Source organism: Papio anubis, chromosome 11 (assembly GCF_008728515.1).
Source record: "Papio anubis isolate 15944 chromosome 11, Panubis1.0, whole genome shotgun sequence".
Taxonomy (NCBI): domain Eukaryota; kingdom Metazoa; phylum Chordata; class Mammalia; order Primates; family Cercopithecidae; genus Papio; species Papio anubis.
Genome location: NC_044986.1, coordinates 1,336,686 through 1,353,828, shown reverse-complemented (window position 1 = coordinate 1,353,828; position 17,143 = coordinate 1,336,686). Strand labels below are relative to the sequence as shown.

At 50.9% G+C, this 17,143-nt stretch overlaps 1 long non-coding RNA gene across 1 annotated transcript in view; it reads left to right on the top strand.

Annotated features, from left to right (window-relative positions):
* The window catches only part of LOC110744197, a 32,755-nt gene that overhangs the window by 2,701 nt on the left and 12,911 nt on the right, over nt 1–17,143 (top strand). The window contains exon 2 of the long non-coding RNA XR_002524523.1: nt 14,842–14,914. This is a non-coding gene — a long non-coding RNA (uncharacterized LOC110744197). The remainder of the gene's footprint in view (nt 1–14,841; nt 14,915–17,143) is intronic.

The following is a 17,143-nucleotide window of genomic DNA, read 5'->3' as shown; positions in this document are numbered from 1 at the left end:
TGGAGAAGCGACTCACCTCTGTGAAGGTCCCCATCTTTAACATGAGGGTGACCACAACAGCGCTGCCCTCTGAAGCCACCATGATTCCGTGAGTTCACGAGGGCAGTGCATTTAGTGCCTGGCAAATTACAGTGCTTGGTGGGTGGTGCCTGTGCCTGACACTCCTGCCCTGTGTTGTTACCTCCTAATAGCCAGCGAGGGGAGGTGTGGTTTCTTTATCTCAAACAGGAGGGGACTGAGGCTCAGAGATCCCATGGCCACATGAACTGGGACTTGGAAACAGGCCCCCGTGGCTCTAAGCGCTGGCCTCATCTCCCGCTGCGTCACCAAAAAAAGACAGGATCAGTGATCAGCTGGAGGGGCCAAGCAGGGGCGGGAGGCTGGGAAGAGTGGTTCCTCCAAGGGGACCCAGAAAATGCCAGTGTGACAGGCCTGGGGGCCCCTGACTAGGCAAGTGGAAGACAGAGCACTGGCTGGAGCCTGAGCCCAAGAGCCCTGCCCTTCTAGCCGAGCCCTTTCCCTGGGTCAAAGGAGAATAGTGGAGCTCTTTGGGGGTACACTGAGGGGACCCAGGTCAGGCTTTGTAGGGAAGGCTGAGGACTAAGTTCTGATTTTTTTTTTTTTTTTTTTGAGACGGAGTCTCGCGCTGTGTCACCCAGGCTGGAGTGCAGTGGCGCGATCTCGGCTCACTGCAAGCTCCGCCTCCCAGGTTCACGCCATTCTCCTGCCTCAGCCTCCAAGTAGCTGGGACTACAGGCGCCCGCCACCACGCCCGGCTAGTTTTTTGCATTTTTAGTAGAGACGGGGTTTCACCATGTTAGCCAGGATGGTCTCGATCTCCTGACCTCGTGATCCGCCCGCCTCGGCCTCCCAAAGTGCTGGGATTACAGGCTTGAGCCACCGCGCCCGGCCTAGTTCTGATTTTTTTTATCTTGCCCAAATGCCTATCTACGGGGTCTGGGGAGTCATGCCCTGCAAACCATAAATTCTTATCAGATGGGTTTTATTTAACCCTATATATTGTGACTTACTTTCCAAGAGGATTCTGGTATAACATTACGAGACAAAGAAGAAAATCAAAATATTTTACCCCAAAAACATGTTTCTCTGCCGTATCTTGAAATGACCCCACAAAGCTGTCCTTTGTGGGAGAAAATCTGCATCTGTAAAGACTCTCTAGTAACATAGCTACATTTTTTTCTTCCAGGCCTTCCCAAACCTGAAGAGATTAAAACTCTAGCACCTTTTAAAGATCTGAATAGGGCCGGGCGCAGTGGCTTATGCCTGTAATCCCAGTACTTTGGGAGGCTGAGGTGGGCAGATCACGAGGTCAGGAGTTCAAGACCAGCTTGTCCAATATGGTGAAACCCCATCTCTGCTAAAAAATATAAAAATTAGCTGGGCATGGTGGCACGTGCCTGTAGTCCCAGCTACTCAGGCGGCTGAGGCAGGAGAATGGCTTGAACCTGGGAGGCAGAGGTTGCAGTGAGCTGAGATCACACCACTGCACTCCAGCCTGGGTGACAGAGTGAGACTCCATCTCAAAAAAAAAAAAAAAAAAACTCTGAATAGGAAACATTTGTCATCTGTTGTCTCTAAGGGCAGCCACTATGAGATTTAAAAGAACCTTGGTCTCCACAATCTTTTATCTTAACCTGAACATTTCCTTTCTTTCCATCCCAGGACTTTGGACAAACTCAACCAATTGTCAACCAGAAAATGTTTAAATTTACCTAGAGCCTGGAAGCCCCGCCCTGCCCGCACCACCCCCCCCCTCCTTGAGTTGTCTTGCCTTTCTGTACCAAACCAATGTATTTCTCAAATGTATTTGATTGGTATCTTATGCCTCCCTAAAATGTATAAAACCAAGCTGCACCCGGCCACCTTGGGCATATGCTGCTGCTGCTTTTTTTTTTCTTTGAGATGGAATTTTGCTCTTGTTGCCCAGGCTGGAGTGCAGTAGCATGATCTCGGCTCACTGCAACCTCCACCTCCCGGGTTCAAGCGATTCTCCTGCCTCAGTCTCCTGAGTAGCTGGGATTATAGGCGACCGCCACCACACCCAGCTAATTTTTTGTATTTTTAGTAGAGACAGGGTTTCATCACGTTGGTCAGGCTGGTCTCGAACTTCTGACCTCAGGTGATCCGCCCTCCTCGGCCTCCCACAGTGCAGGGATTACAGGTGTGAGTCCCCGTGCCTGGCTGGGCACATGCTTTCAAGACCTCCTGAGGGCCATGTCACTGGCCATGGTCACTCATGTTTGGCTCAGAATAAATCTCTTCAATTATTTCAGAGTCCGACGGTCTTAGTCAACACCCAACTAAAGCCAGCCAGACTTGCCTGCGGAATGAGGCTGGCTCGGGTGGCTAAAGAAGGGGCCGTGCTATTTGCCAAGACACAGCTACAGGAAGGGGAGCCAGTGGGAGGTAGGAAGGAGGGAAGGAAGCTTTGAGTGGGGCTCACTGTACCTGGGGTGACTGTGGAATAAACATCAAGGTGCAGGCGGGACTCGGGCTTAGGATCACCAGGAGAGGGCAGCGTTGAGGCAGGGAGAATAGGGTCTGGAGGCAGGGAACCTAAGGCCGATTCTCACTGACTTCCTATAACTGAATCAAAAGGAAAACCCCCATCTCTCCACACCCCAGTGTCAAACGGATCAGAGGCTACTCCCTTTGTAAACCCCACTTTTCTGCTTTGCAGATGAAAAGACGAAAGTGCCTCTGACTGGTCCCCTCCTGCAACCAATTAGACTGGTCTCAGGCCAAGTCTTCAGGTGTAGCTTTGTAACTTCACTTCAGCCTCTGATTAGCCACCTGCCACAGCCAATCAGACTGGTTGCAGGCCGCTACTTCATTTACATAGGGTGTAAACCAAGTAACCAATGGGAAACCTCTAGAGGGTAGGTAAACCCCAGAAAATTCCGTAACCAGTGATCTTGAGCCTCTTGCTTTAGCCTGCTCGTACTCTGTCGAGTGTAGTTTTGATAAATCTGTGCTTTTCTTTGGTTGCCTTGTGTGTTTTGTCCAATTCTTTGTTCAAAACACCAAGGGCTTGGACACCCTCCGCCATTAACAGCATTATCTGGCACAGCTGCTGGGAAGAGCCATGGCTGCCATTTACTCAGAGGGTAAGAGACACTGGCTCTGTGTCCTCTTCCGCAAGGCACCTCTGGACACCAGCTCTCCCATGTCTGCTCCCAACATCCAGGGATTAGCAAATACCCCACCCACCACCAAAGCTGCACCCCATCTGGCTGTCCGGCCTCCAGCCACGCAGGCGCACACCTGCCATCCTCCCTGCCCATGTGGAGGTGGGAGGCCAGGATGCCCAGCTGGGCACATTCTCTCCTCTCCTGTCACCCTCTTTGTTCATTAACATTGAGGACCAAGCTCTGATTTTTTTATCTTGCCCAAATGCCTATCTAAGGGCTCTGGGGAACCATAAATTCTCATCAGATGGATTGTATTTAACCCTATATATTGTGACTTACTTTACAACCTGACTCTGGCATAATTTTGTGAGGCAAGGAAGAAAATGAAAATATTTTACCCCAAAACATGCTTCTTTGCCATATCTTGAAATGGCCCTGCAAAACTGTCCTTCCTGGGGGAAAAAGTTGTATCTGCAAAGCATCTCTAGTAACATAGCTAGATCTTTTTCTTACAGGCCCTCCCAATCCTAAAGAGATTAAGAGTCTGGCACCTTTTAAACATCTGAATAGGAAACATTTGTCATCCATTGTCTCTAAGGGCAGTCACTATAAGACTTCAAAAGAACCTTGGTCTCCACAATCTTTTATCTTAACCTGAATATTCCCTTTCTATCCATCCCAGGTCTTTAGACAAACTCAACCAATTGTCAACCAGAAAGTGTTTAAATTCACCTATGGCCTGGAAGTCCCGCTTTGAGTTATCCCAGCTTTCTGGACCAAATCAATGTATTTCTTCAATGTATTTGATTGATGTCTCATGCCCCTGTAGAAGGTATAAAACCGGGCCACCTGGGACACATGTTCTCAGAACCTCCTGAGGTTGTGTCACAGGCCATGGTCACTCATGTTTGGCTCAGAATAAATCTCTTCAAATATTTTACAGAGTTAGACTCTTTTCATCGACAACATTAATGCCTCAAAACAAAGAAAAAGGCCAGGCATGGTGTCTCACTCCTATACTCCCAACACTGGAGGATCATTTGAGGCCAGGAGTTCAAGAACAGCCTGGGCAACAAAGTGACATCCCATCTCTACAAAAAAAATTAGCTATTCGGGAGGCTAAGGCAGGAGGATCGCTTGAGCCTGGGAGGCCAAGGCTACAGTGAGCTATGATCTCGCCACTGCACTCCAGAATCGGCAACAGAGCAAGACTCTGTCTCTAAAAAAATAAAGGAGCTCGTGGAAGGTGCCCTATCGTGCGTAGAAGAGATGCCGAGTTATTCATGCTCCAGTGAGTGCCCTCTCCCCACAGCCCCGCCCTCTCTGTTCCCTTCCCTGAACCAGAGTCATGAATTCTCACCTAATCCTCTCACAGCTGCCAGGTGAATCCCTCAGGAAATAGCCCCCTATCATCTGTAACAACTTGATCTGCCTCTGAGCTCCCTCTGCACTCAGCTGGTGGGAGGAAAAGTGACTCTGATTCTCCCTGAGAGGTCATCTCTGGGTGTGTGCCCAGGGCCGTGGTCTTCCTTGCGGAGAGAATGGGCTATCGGTCTTCAGAGCTTGCTAGCAGACATCCATCGGGTGGCCCTGTGGTCCCCGGGACTCTGCTGCCCCGAGCTTGGCTGGGAATGGAGCTGTCCGATGCAGGTGGCTCAGCCCTGCCTCAGGCACCCTCAGCTGGCTACTCCAGCATCTGCCAAACCTGGCTACCATCTTGGAGGGGTTACCGCACACCCTCCAATTCTCGGGGCATGCTCTTTGCCCTGAGCCCCTCTTTGCCTTTCCCTGAGCCTCAGGCTTTGGGGAGAAGCATCTGGAAAATGTGCAGGCTGGTGGGTCCTCTGCTCCCTCTCTCTGCATCACTCCTGGCAGAGCACAGAGCCCAGTCCTGCCGGAATGGGATAAAGGAAGGAGAGAAGTGCAGACAGAGCGTGTGTGGTGTTTCCAAGGCCACCCCATGGGCCTTAGTTTTCTTTTCCCGTCTGTTAAATGGAGATAATGCTAAAACCCACTTCATTGAGTTTGCTGAGGATTACAGAAAATAACGCTGGTGATAGTGGGGCAGGAGACTAGGGCCTGGGGACAGGGAATCTGAGGCCAATTTGTGCTGACTTCTCAACCCTGGATCAAAAGGAAAACGTCTCCCCACCCCATAACAAAGGATCAAAGGCCATGCTCCCTACAGCCCTCCCACTTCCACCTGTAGGGAAAGGCCCTTGGAGTGGCCACAGGGCATCCCTTCATCTGCATACAGCGCCAGTTCATCTTAGTCTTTTTTTTGAGACAAACTCATGCTCTGTCACCCAGGCTGGAGTGCAATGGCGCGATCTCGGCTCACTGCAGCTTCCACCTTCCGAGTTCAAGCAATTCTCCTACCTCAGCCTCCCGAGTAGCTGGGATTACAGGCGCGCAATGCTGTGCCCGGCTAATTTCGGTATTTTTAGTAGAGATGAGGTTTCACCATGTTGACCACGTTGGTCTCAAACTCCTGACCTCAGGTGACCCCTCCACCTCTGCCTCCCAAAGTGCTGGGATGACAGTGCCTGGCCAAGAATATCCTAGGTTTATGGTGTGCTATGATCCCTCTTAGGGGTAAAAACAATTAATGTATTTGCTCTAAATTCCCTCCAAGCTACTCCAGGAGTATGATGTGCTATGTTTTCCTGGTGAAACCGCCTTTGCAAAATTATGACAGTGAAAGAGATCTAATGTAAACAGCTCCATCTTCCTTCTAACCTCCAGGCTGTCCTTGTTCATTCCTGGGCATAGGCTGAGCTAACTTTGGGAAGAACTTAGTTTATAGTTTAAACAAAGATGGTAACAGCCCTTTCCCAAAGCAGACCTCCTTCTTGCCTGGGGACTACATGGCCTTTGTGGGACTAACATTAGCCACAAGATGAGAAATGACGGTTTAGGAGTCAGGCAGCGGGAGGCTATATGATTCTGACCCTCCCTAAACTGCTCCTAAGATCAGCCCTTGAGATATTTTGCAGACCCTGTACTTGATGGATCAGCTGGCACCACCCAGATCCATAAACTGGCTCATCTGCTCCTATGGTCCCCACCCAGGAACTGACTCAGAGCAAGAAGACAGCTCTGACTCCCTGTGCCTTCGTCTCTGACCAATCAGCACTCCTGGCTCACCGGCTTCCCCCGACCCACCCAGTTATCCTTAACAACTCTGCTCCCTGAATGCTTGGGGAGACCGATTTGAGTAACAATAAACGCTGGTCTCCTGCACAGCCAGCTCTGTGTGAATGACTCTTTATTGCAATTCCTGTCTTGATAAATCGGCTCTGTCTAGGCAGCAGGCAAGGTGAACCCTTGGGCAGTTACACTGATGCGCTGCAGGCCCCGTTTAGTCCACACCGGGCCCTCCTGAGCCCCAAGGCTCTGAGAGGAGGACAGAGGCTGAGGGTGGCAGTGGGGGAACGTAATTCCCATTTCTGAACCTCCTTCCCTGGGAGGGAGTCCCCCCTTCTGAGCCCTCTTCCCTGGGAAGGGACTCCTCATGTTAAGGGGGTTCAAACCCATGTTAAGGGGGTTCAAACCAGAGCATCTCCATCTTGAGTGAGGGCTGGGAAAAGGAGGCTGGGGCTTGCTGGGCTGCACTCCCAGAAAGTTAGGTGTCATGCGCGTCCCTGTGAAGAGACCACCAAACAGGCTTTGTGTGAGCAACATGGCTGTTTATTTCACCTGGGTGCAGGCGGGCTGAGTCCGAAAAAAGAGTCAGCGAAGGGAGATAAGGGTGGGGCCGTTTTATAGGATTTGGGTAGATAAAGGAAAATTACAGTCAAAGGGGGGTTGTTCTCTGGCAGGCAGGAGTAGGGGTTACAAGGTGCTCAGTGGGGGAGCTTTTTGAGCCAGGATGAGCCAGGAAGAGGAATTTCACAAGATAATATCATCGCTTAAGGCAAGGACTGGCCATTTTCACTTCTTTTGTGGTGGAATGTCATCGGTTAAGGCGGGGCAGGGCATGTTCTTTTTTTTTTTTTTTTTTTTTTTGAGACGGAGTCTAGCTCTGTCGCCCAGACTGGAGTGCAGTGGCCAGATCTCAGCTCACTGCAAGCTCCGCCTCCCGGGTTCACGCTATTCTCCTGCCTCAGCCTCCTGAGTAGCTGGGACTACAGGCGCCCGCCACCTCGCCCGGCTAGTTTTTTGTATTTTTTAGTAGAGACGGGGTTTCACCGTGTTAACCAGGATGGTCTCGATCTCCTGACCTTGTGATCCGCCCGTCTCGGCCTCCCAAAGTGCTGGGATTACAGGCTTGAGCCACCGCGCCCGGCCAAGGCAGGGCATTTTCACTTCTTTTGTGATTCTTCAGTTACTTCAGGCCATCTGGGCATATACGTGCAAGTCACAGGGGATGCGATGGCTTGGCTTGGGCTCAGAGGCCTGACATTAGGTATTCTGAGCTTCTAGATGTTTATGGTCAAGGGAACAGATTGACAACATTTACTAAACAGACCCAGACTTAAGAGTGTCCTGATATCCCGATATCTTGAGAACAGAAGCAGTCCTAATTTTGCTTTAAAGATAATATCAATTCTTGCAAAATATAGTAATTAAGAACATTAACTCTTTATCACAAACCCTCGTAGCAGAGCACATCTCCCCATGATCTTTTTTTTCTCCTGTATATAAACAAGTATTGTACCTTGGGTGGACACATTCCTCCTCTTACTTCTGGGAACACCCTACTCTGTCTATGGAGTAGCTATTCCTTCACCACTTTTGTCAACAGAGTCACACTCTGTAATATATTTGAAGAGATTTATTCTGACCCAAACATGGTGACCATGGCCCATGACACAGCCCTCAGGAGGTCCTGAGAACATACGCCCCAGGTGGTTGGGGTCCAGCTTGGTTTTATACTTTCTACGGAGGGGGAGGGGGCATGAGACATCAATCAGATACATTTAAGAAATACATTGGTTTGGTCCAGAAAGGCGGGACCACTCAAAGTGGGGGTGGGGGTGGGAGTGGGCACTTCCAGGCTGTAGGTAAATTTAAACATTTTCTGGTTGACAGTTGGTTGAGTTTGTCTAAAGACCTGGGATCCAGAGAAGGGAAATGTTCAGGTTAAGATAAAAGACTGTGGAGACCAAGGTTCTTTTGAAGTCTCATAGTGGCTGCCCTTAGAGACAATAGATGACAAATGTTTCCTATTCAGATGTTCAAAAGGTGTTAGACTCTTGGTTAACCTCTTCAGGATTGGGAAGGCCTGGGAGGAAAAGATCCAGCTATGTCACTAGAGATTCTTTACAGACGCACTTTTCCCCTACGAAGGACAGCTTTGCAGGGCCATCTCAAGATATGGCAGAGAAACGTTTTGGGATAAAATATTTTGATTTTCTTCCTTGTCTCATAAAATTATGCCAGAGTCAGGTTGGAAAGTAAGTCACAATATATAGGGTTAAATGAAACCCATCTGATGAGAATTTATGGTTTGTAGGGCATGACTCCCCAGACCCCTTAGATAGGAATTTGGGCAAGATAAATAGTCCTCACTTTCTTAATAAACTTGCTTTTGCTTTGCACTGTGGACTTGCCCCGAATTCATTCTGGCGTGAGATCCAAGAACCTTTTCTTGGAGTCTGGATTGGGACTGCTTTCCTGTGTAACACCTGCTGTAACTGCCCAGTGGATTTCACCTTGCCCACTGCCCAGCTGATTTGTCAAGACAGGGGAACTGCAATTGAGAAAGAGTAATTTACACAGAGCCAGCTGTGCGGGAGACCAGAGTTTTATTGTTACTGAAATGAGTCTCTCAGAAACCTCAGGGATCAGAGTGTTTGAGGACGATTTGGTGGGTAGGGGGCCAGTGAGTCGGGAGTGCTGACTGGTTGGCTCAGGGATGAAATTATAGGGAGTCAAAGCCGTCCCCTGGCAGGCCTCTGAGCCCAAGCCAAGCCATCGCATCCCCTGTGACTTGCACGTAGAGGCCCAGATGGCCTGAAGTAACTGAAGAATCACAAAAGAAGTGCAAATGCCCTGCCCCGCCTTAACCGATGACATTCCACCACAAAAGAAGTGAAAATGGCCGGTCCTTGCCTTAAGCGATGACATTATCTTGTGAAACTCCTTTTCCTGGCTCAACCTGGCTCAAAAAGCTCCCCCACTGAGCACCTTGTAACCCCCACTCCTGCCTGCCAGAGAACAACCCCCCTTTGACTGTAATTTTCCTTTATCTACCCAAATCCTATAAAACGGCCCCACCCTTATCTCCCTTCGCTGACTCTTTTTTCGGACTCAGCCCGCCTACACCCAGGTAAAATAAACAGCCATGTTGCTTACACAAAGCCTGTTTGGTGGTCTCTTCACACGGACGCGCATGACATCCCCCCCTTTTGTTCTTCTTGAGACAGGGTCTCACTCTGTCACCCAGGCTGGAGTGCAGTGGCACAATCTTGGCTCATTGCAACCTCCGCCTCCCGGGTTCAAGCGATTCTCCTGTCTCAGCCACCTGAGTAGCTGGAATTACAGGCACACGCCACCATGCCTGGCTAATTTTTGTATTTTTAGTAGAGATGGGTTTTCACCATGTTGGCCAGGCTGGTCTTGAACTGGCCTCAAGTGATCTGCCTGCCTCGACCTCCCAAAGTGTTGGGATTACAGGAGTGAACCACCTCATCTGGCTGAAGCTGTCCTCTTGAGACAGGAAAATAGGGTCTGCAGGCAGGGAACATAAGGCCGATTCACACTTCAGCTGTCACAGGAAATATCCTCTCCACAGGGCATAGACCGAGCAAGTGACTTTGTAACTTTACTCCATCCTCTTCATTTACACAGGACGTACCCCAAGTAGAGGGTATTTAAACTCACAAAAACTCTGTGACGGGGCTCTTGAGCCCCTGTGCTTGGGCCGCTCCCACACTGTTGAGTGTACTTTCATTTTCAATAAATCCCTTCATCCCTTCCTTGCTTTGTTTGTAGGTTTTGTCCAATTCTTTGTTCCAGACGCCAAGAACCTGGACACCCTCCACCATGAACACGCATGTCAGGGGCGTTCAAACCAGAGCTTCTCCCTCCTGAGTGTTCGTAACACGGTTCCCATTGCCGTAAAGAAATAGCACCTGAACGTAAATTTAATCTCCTCAGCAAGGCCTTTTTTTTTTTTTTTTTTTTAATTTCTACAGAAAGGCTACACCGAAAAGAAGAGGCAGGGTCATTTATAAGCTGACATGTCCAGTCCACCCTACTTCTGTGTCTGGTTTCCATTGGCTGGAACGGGACCTCACATTCTGTATATGTCCCGATTGGCTAGCAACTTACCACTTTTTTTTTTTTTTTTTTTTGAGATGGAGTCTCGCTTTGTCGCCCAGGCTGGAGTACAATGGCACGATCTCGGCTCACTGCAACCTCCTCCTCCTGGGTTCAAATGATTCTCTTGCCTTAGCTTCCCGAGTAGCTGGGATTACAGGCACCTGCCACCATGCCTGGCCAATTTTTATATTTTTAGTAGAGACAGGGTTTCACCACGTTGGCCAGGCTGGTCTCAAACTCCTGACCTCGTGATCCACCCGCCTCGGCCTCCCAAAGTGCTGGGATTACAGGCTTGAGCGACCGCGCCCAGCTGCAACTTAGAACTTTTTAAAAGAGGCAAAGGCAGAGGAGAATAAAGGAAGGAGGAAGTCACTTGTGGAATGCTGAGAAACGTAAAAACACCTTCAAATAAGGAGGAGGAACAGGCTATGACCTAACGCTTGGACCAGTATAAACATGCCAGGGCAAATATTTAGGCTAAATTGTGGGAGCTAAGAACATAAAGTACATGGATTTCTTTATCACGGCTGGCAGATGTTTAAGAATGTGAGCACAGGTCTTTGAATAAATTTTGCATTTAAGAGAAGTTACTATTTATTCCTAATTAGACGGGGAGGAAAATCTTTGAAGAGGAACCTCTACTTTGCTTTTTACAGTGAGGGCTGGGAAATGAGGCTGGGGCTTGCCGGGCTGAACTCCCAGAAATTTAGGTATTCCCAGCCTCTGGATGTTTTTGGTTAAGGGAACAGATTGACAACATTTATTAAGCAGACCCAGACATAGGAGTGTCCTGATATCCCGATATCTTGAGAATAGAAGCAGTCCTAATTTTGCTTTAAAGATAATATCGATTCTTGCAAAATACAGTAATTAAGAACATTAACTCTTTATCACAAACCCTCGTAGCACAGCACATCTGCCCATGATCTTTTTTTTTATCCTGTATATAAACAAGTATTGTACCTTGGGTGGACACATTCCTCCTCTTACTTTTGGGAATACCCTACTCTGTCTATGGAGTAGTTCCTTCACTTTACTTTTGTCAATGAGAAGAGTCAAACTCTGAAAAATATTTGAAGAGATTTATTCTGACCGAAACATGAGTGACCATGGCCTGTGACACAGCCCTCAGGAGGTCCTGAGAACACGCGCCCCATGTGGTTGGGGTACAGCTTGGTTTTATACCGTCTATGGGGCAGGGGGGCATGAGACATCAATCGAATACATTTAAGAAATACATTGGTTGGGTCCAGAAAGACAGACAACTCAACATGGGGGGTGGGGCTTCCAGGTTATAGGTAAATTTAAACATTTTCTGGTTGACAATTGGTTGAGTTTGTCTAAAGTCCTGGGATCCATAGAAAGGAAATATTCGGATTAAGATAAAAGATTGTGGAGACCAAGGTTCTTTTGGATCTCATAGTGGCTGCCCTTAGAGAAAGTTCACAGAGACATGATAACTTTACCACTTACTGTGCACTCACACATCACTGGTTTCGAACGTTTCTCACCCGTGTGATGGGGCACTCGGTGCCTCTGAGAATACGCTGATTTTTGGACTGGACATGTTCTCCACTCCTCACTTGACTTGACGGTTCCTCGCTCATACAGATGTGTCTGTGACTGAAAACCCAACACTGATATTCAGCGGATTTTCCTCTTATGAGATTCATATTCTCTCTCTCTCTTTCCATGTCTCTGTTTTCTCTGTCAATACTATTTATTACTGAATCGTCCTGAATCCTGCCAACAGTCTCCCTCTCACACTCTGCCAATCTTCTGCCTCAAAGACTATTAGGGGCAAACTCATCCTTGCCCAAGGTAGGAAAACTCTCTGGACTTATAATACCAGATTTAGAGCCTCATATGAAGAACCATGATCAAACATTATTTGTTTTTGGATTATACCTCAAAACAAAAACTGCTTTTTCATAATGGCTACGGCATTCTGTATTCCCACCATTATGCAAAGCAGCATGGAGGCTTCCAAATAAATTAAAACAGAAATACCATATGACCAGCGATCCTTCTGGGCTCCTTCCCTGGGAGGGGGTCCCCACGTCTGAGCCTCCTTCCCTGGGAGGGAAGTGTGCTGTACATGTGTCCTGTACATGGAGCCATCCTGGGACCTCAGAAGCCTGGACTGGGTTCAGGGGCATGAGGAGCCCGAGGGTCTGAGGGGTGCCCAGGGCTGGGGACCCACAGGGATCTGGGGAGGTGTCTTTCTCTCTGGGGTTTGGTTAACCATCCTGTTCAACTCTGACTTTCAGCCACTGCTCAACTTAGCCATTGCCGGTAACAAGGGGAATATTTTGGGCTCCATCTGCTTTTGTCTTATTTCTCTCTCTGTTCAATACTCCAGCAAGGAAAAGGGATGCTGTTCATTGTAGGACCCTTAGAGGGCGCTAAACACTTGCAGCTTAAATTGCTGGAGAGGAAATATCTAAAGAGACACCAAAGGCAAGTAAAGTCAGATCTTCAGCATGAGACGCGGGCTTGGGCTCTCCTCTGTGTTTGTGACTAGGCCTCACCTGCTTTTTTTTTTTTTTTTTTAAATAAACTTTCATTTATTATTTGTGTATGTGTGTAGGGATGGGGTCTCGCCATGTTGCCCAGAGTGGTCTTGAACTCCTGGCCTCAACCAGTCCTCTGTCTTCAGCCTGGCTCTGGCCCGGGTGCTGGCTCTCTGTGAGGCTGCGGCTGGACCAGGTGCACTGCAAGCAGCTTCCAAGGCGGCCACTGGGAAATGGAGTGGTGCTGGGAGCTTGGAGACTCCAGGAACCGCAGGGCCCCAAAGGGAGTTACAGCCCTGGCTCAGGGAGCTTCGAGGCCTGGGCTCCCTGAAGGGCCCCAGCTCTTGTCTCCTTCTCTTCACCTGCAACATGGAGAGCAAGGAGCGTGTTTCAGCCCTGTTTGTGCTATAGCTCTTTCAGCTCTGCCATTCAGCAGGTCCTGAGTTCTTGTCCTGTGTCCAGGAAGGATGAGGTATGTGGACAAGTGGAGGGTGAGCAAGGTGAAGAGGAGCTCTATTGAGTGACAGAATAGCTAAAGGAGGCCCTGGAGTGGGTAGCTCCTCATCCCAATGTCTGCTCAGCTCTGGGTTATGGGCCTCATGGGGGAGGAAGTGCACACCCACTGGTTCATGGGAGGCCATGGGCAGGGCTGGAAAAGGCACCACAAGCCCCCTCTCTGGTCCGGGGGACTGGCAGCCCCGCCCCTAGCCTTCAGGCCCTCCCTGGCCTAAAGGTGGGCTCTCACCAGGGACCCACCCCCTTCCACCCGGGAGCCTGTCTGCCGTCTGCTGCTGTTCATAGTGCCCAGGCTGTAGGTGCCAAGGGCTGCCTGCAGGCCAGCACCGACCTGCCCTCAGACCCCATCGGCTTCCCTCCCAAGCTCGTCAATGCCCTAAGTCTGGAGGGGGCCAGGCAGCAGGGGGTTGGTATGTCAGCACTGCCCCACGTGCGTGCACACCCAACCGGGCGGTGACAGCACCCGGGCTCGGCCCCAACTTTGCTCTGAGATTGGAGTGGACACTGAAAGCAGGGAGAAGCCAGGCAGTGGGAGCAGGCACTTCGGAGCCTGTGAGGGCAGGGGATGCCTTCCTGGGCCCCCAGGAGTGCAGGGATGCCTGGGTCCTCAGCCATGGTTTGGGCAGCTGCGACTGCACTTGGAGGGTGGGGGACGCAGGGTTCCTGCCTTCTCCATGGAATGGGAGGCCCAGGTCCACAGCGGTGACTTGGGTGGCTGCAGCTGAGCCTGGGAGGGCGGGGCTCCTGCCTGCTGCCAGCCCCCCTAAGAACACAGGGAGGCCCAGGTCTGCAGCCATGACTTGGGCAGCGGCAGCTGTGCCTGACGGGGGTGGGCAGGGCTCTTGTCTGCTCCTTGCCGTGGAAGGCCCCGGTCTGCAGCCACAACTTGGCCGGCTGTGGCTGCACCTGCAGAGCTCCTGCCCCATCAACTCAGAAGGGGCAGGGATCCCACTTGTCCCTGGCTCCCGCTGGCTCTGTGTAGTATCAGCCACAGCCACACCTCCGCACTGTACCCATTGTGACGGCAGCCACCGCTCCAGATGGGCTGCCTCTGCCATCATCACTGTCACCCAGAGTCCACGTTAGGGTCCACTCTTGGTGTTGGACATTCCGTGGGTTTGGACAGATGTGTGATGACATGTACCCACCATGATCATACAGAGCACTTCGAAGGCCCCAAAGTCCTCTATGCTCTGCCTGTTCCTCCCTCCCTCCCCTAGCCCCTGGCAACCACTCATCTTGTTACTGTCTCCACAGTTTTGCCTCTTCCGGAATGTCAGAGATGGGATCATACAGGGTGTAGCCTCTTCAGATTGGCTGTTTCCACAGAGAAATGTGCATTTAAGGGTCCTCCATGTCCTTTCCTGGCTTGATAGCTCATTTCTTTCTAGCCCTGAACCACACTTGATGGGATGAACCACAACGGATGGATCTCTTCACCTGCCGAAGGACATCCCAGTTTTGGTGAGTATGAACAAAGTTGCTGTAAACATCCACGTGCAGGTTTTGTGTGGACACGTTTCCAGTTCCTCTGGGTAAAAACCCAGGAGCTCAACCTCCACCTGCGTCTCTTAGGCAGCCCTTTTCTGCCGAGCTCTTCCTGCTCTTCTTGTCTCCAAGCTTGGCCCCAGGGCCCTGGCTCTTCTCTCTGCCTCCTGAGTCCTCCCAAGCCTGGCCCAGAACCCGGGCTCGCTCCCTTCTCCAGATGCTGCAGCCGTCATTGCCTAGAGACTCACTGAGCACCTGCTCCCTTGTGACCACTGATCTTCCGGGTGTGTGCGTTCTCTAAGGGACTCATGTCTTCACAGGACAGACTTTGTCATGCTCCCCTGAGGCTTCTCTCGGCTCAGCAGCTTGGGGGCCAACTTGATGGATAGTTTAGTTGATGGTTGCTGTGAGACCTTGGTTCTTGTCTTCTTAGTTTAAGGGAGTTTAAACAAGAGACACACAGCGAAGGAGATGGAACGTATAGTGATTTAGTGCAAAAGAAAAAGAATATGAGAGAAGTTTGGTGCAGAATGGACAGTACACCCTGAGAGAGAGGATTCGGGGTGGGCTGCTCTCGAGGATGAGACGGCAAAGACTGGAAGGAGGGAGATTCCCTCTATGGGAGTCTTCCATGATTACATATGAGGAGGCGGGAGAGGTGTTGCTAGGAAGCATGTTCCAGGTGCTCCTCTGGGTGCATATGTGCAGTAGCTGTCCACGCTTGTTCATACGTCACGCGTCTCACTAGCGTCTTCAATGCTACGGTCAGTCTGAGGACAGGTAAGCTCACACTGTGCGTGTTCTCTAGAGGGGAAGTCCCTACTGAAGATAGCTGTGCTCGAATGAGCTCAATTAGCTGCCAGTGCTGAGGCTTACTGTGCTGACTCTATGGTCACCATGCTCCGAGGACCTGGTCACTTCCTTGACCACCTGTCCTGCCTCGGGTTTGATGCCCACACTTACAGGGCACTTTGAGATGCTGCTGCTGCCAGAAATGAAAATGTCCTTAAGGTGTCACACTTGGCCCCCCTCAATCTATCTCATTGGGCCTCCTCTCTCTGATGGACACCGTGGCAGTGCTGTGGGCATGGGCTGCACGGCTGCTGTGTGGTGTGGGTCTAGGGGTGGGAGAGGCAGGCATTGCAGAGATGCTAAGGTGCATAGGCGGCTGCAGGAGAGCTCGAGGTTCAGGGCCCAGGAGGGCTGGGAGGAGAGATGTCCCCACATAGCACCTGTGAGCCTAGCACATGCTCATCACCGCGGAGTGGGTGGGGTGGGTGGAAGAGGTGTTGGTGGAGGGGGATCCAGAACAAGGGCACTTATGACAGTGAGTGCTGGGCGCTGGCCTCGGTGGGAACAGGCTCGCCAACCCATGTGGCACTCCTCGCCTGCTCCCTGTCCCCTTGTGGGTCCCTTTGGTCACTCAGGACCTCACACCTGCCCTCTCCAACCCACACTCATCAGGTGCTCAGACCTGCAGCTTCCTAACCTGCTGCATGTGGCCTGGTCAGCGAGTTCAAATGACCAATTCCCAGGTCCCAGCCCAGACCTCAGGATTACTGGGGAGGGGGCCGGACTCTGCATTTTAAACAAGTTTTTGACGACTCTGGAAGCTACATTGTGAACCAAGCCACTCCACTCTTGCTGGAACCAGTCTGTCGGCATCTGATGCCCTCCTGCCCACCACTCTGCTTTCCGGTTTAGCGTCGAAAGTGGCTTCCAGCAGAGGACACTTGGGAGGGACACAGCCACACCCAGGACCCAAGGCCCAAGTGAGAGTCGGAGGCTGTGGGAACGCTAAGGGGCGGTGCTAGTGGCCCAAGTCACGAATCTCCAAGGACGGCCGCTGCAGAGTGGACCAGGAAGAACGTGTCAGAGGGTCTCTGCGCCACAGCATGCGGGTTGCATCCTGCGAGAGACAGCGCGGGAGTCCAGCAGCATGGCGTTTTCTGAGTGCGGCCCCGTCGGCAGCAGCCGTGAGGCCTGCAGGGCGTGAGGGCCTCCCCTGTAGCTCCCATGCCCTGTCACTCACCACATCCCGCATGTGGGGCCTCCTTGCCCGGGATGAAACCTACCACACCTGCCACTGGTCATGATCCCTGCAATAACCAGCTCCCTGATCATTAAGATCTGTCGGCCAGGTACAGTGACTTACACCTGTGATCCCAGCACTTTGGGAGGCCGAGGTGGGTGGATCACAAGGTC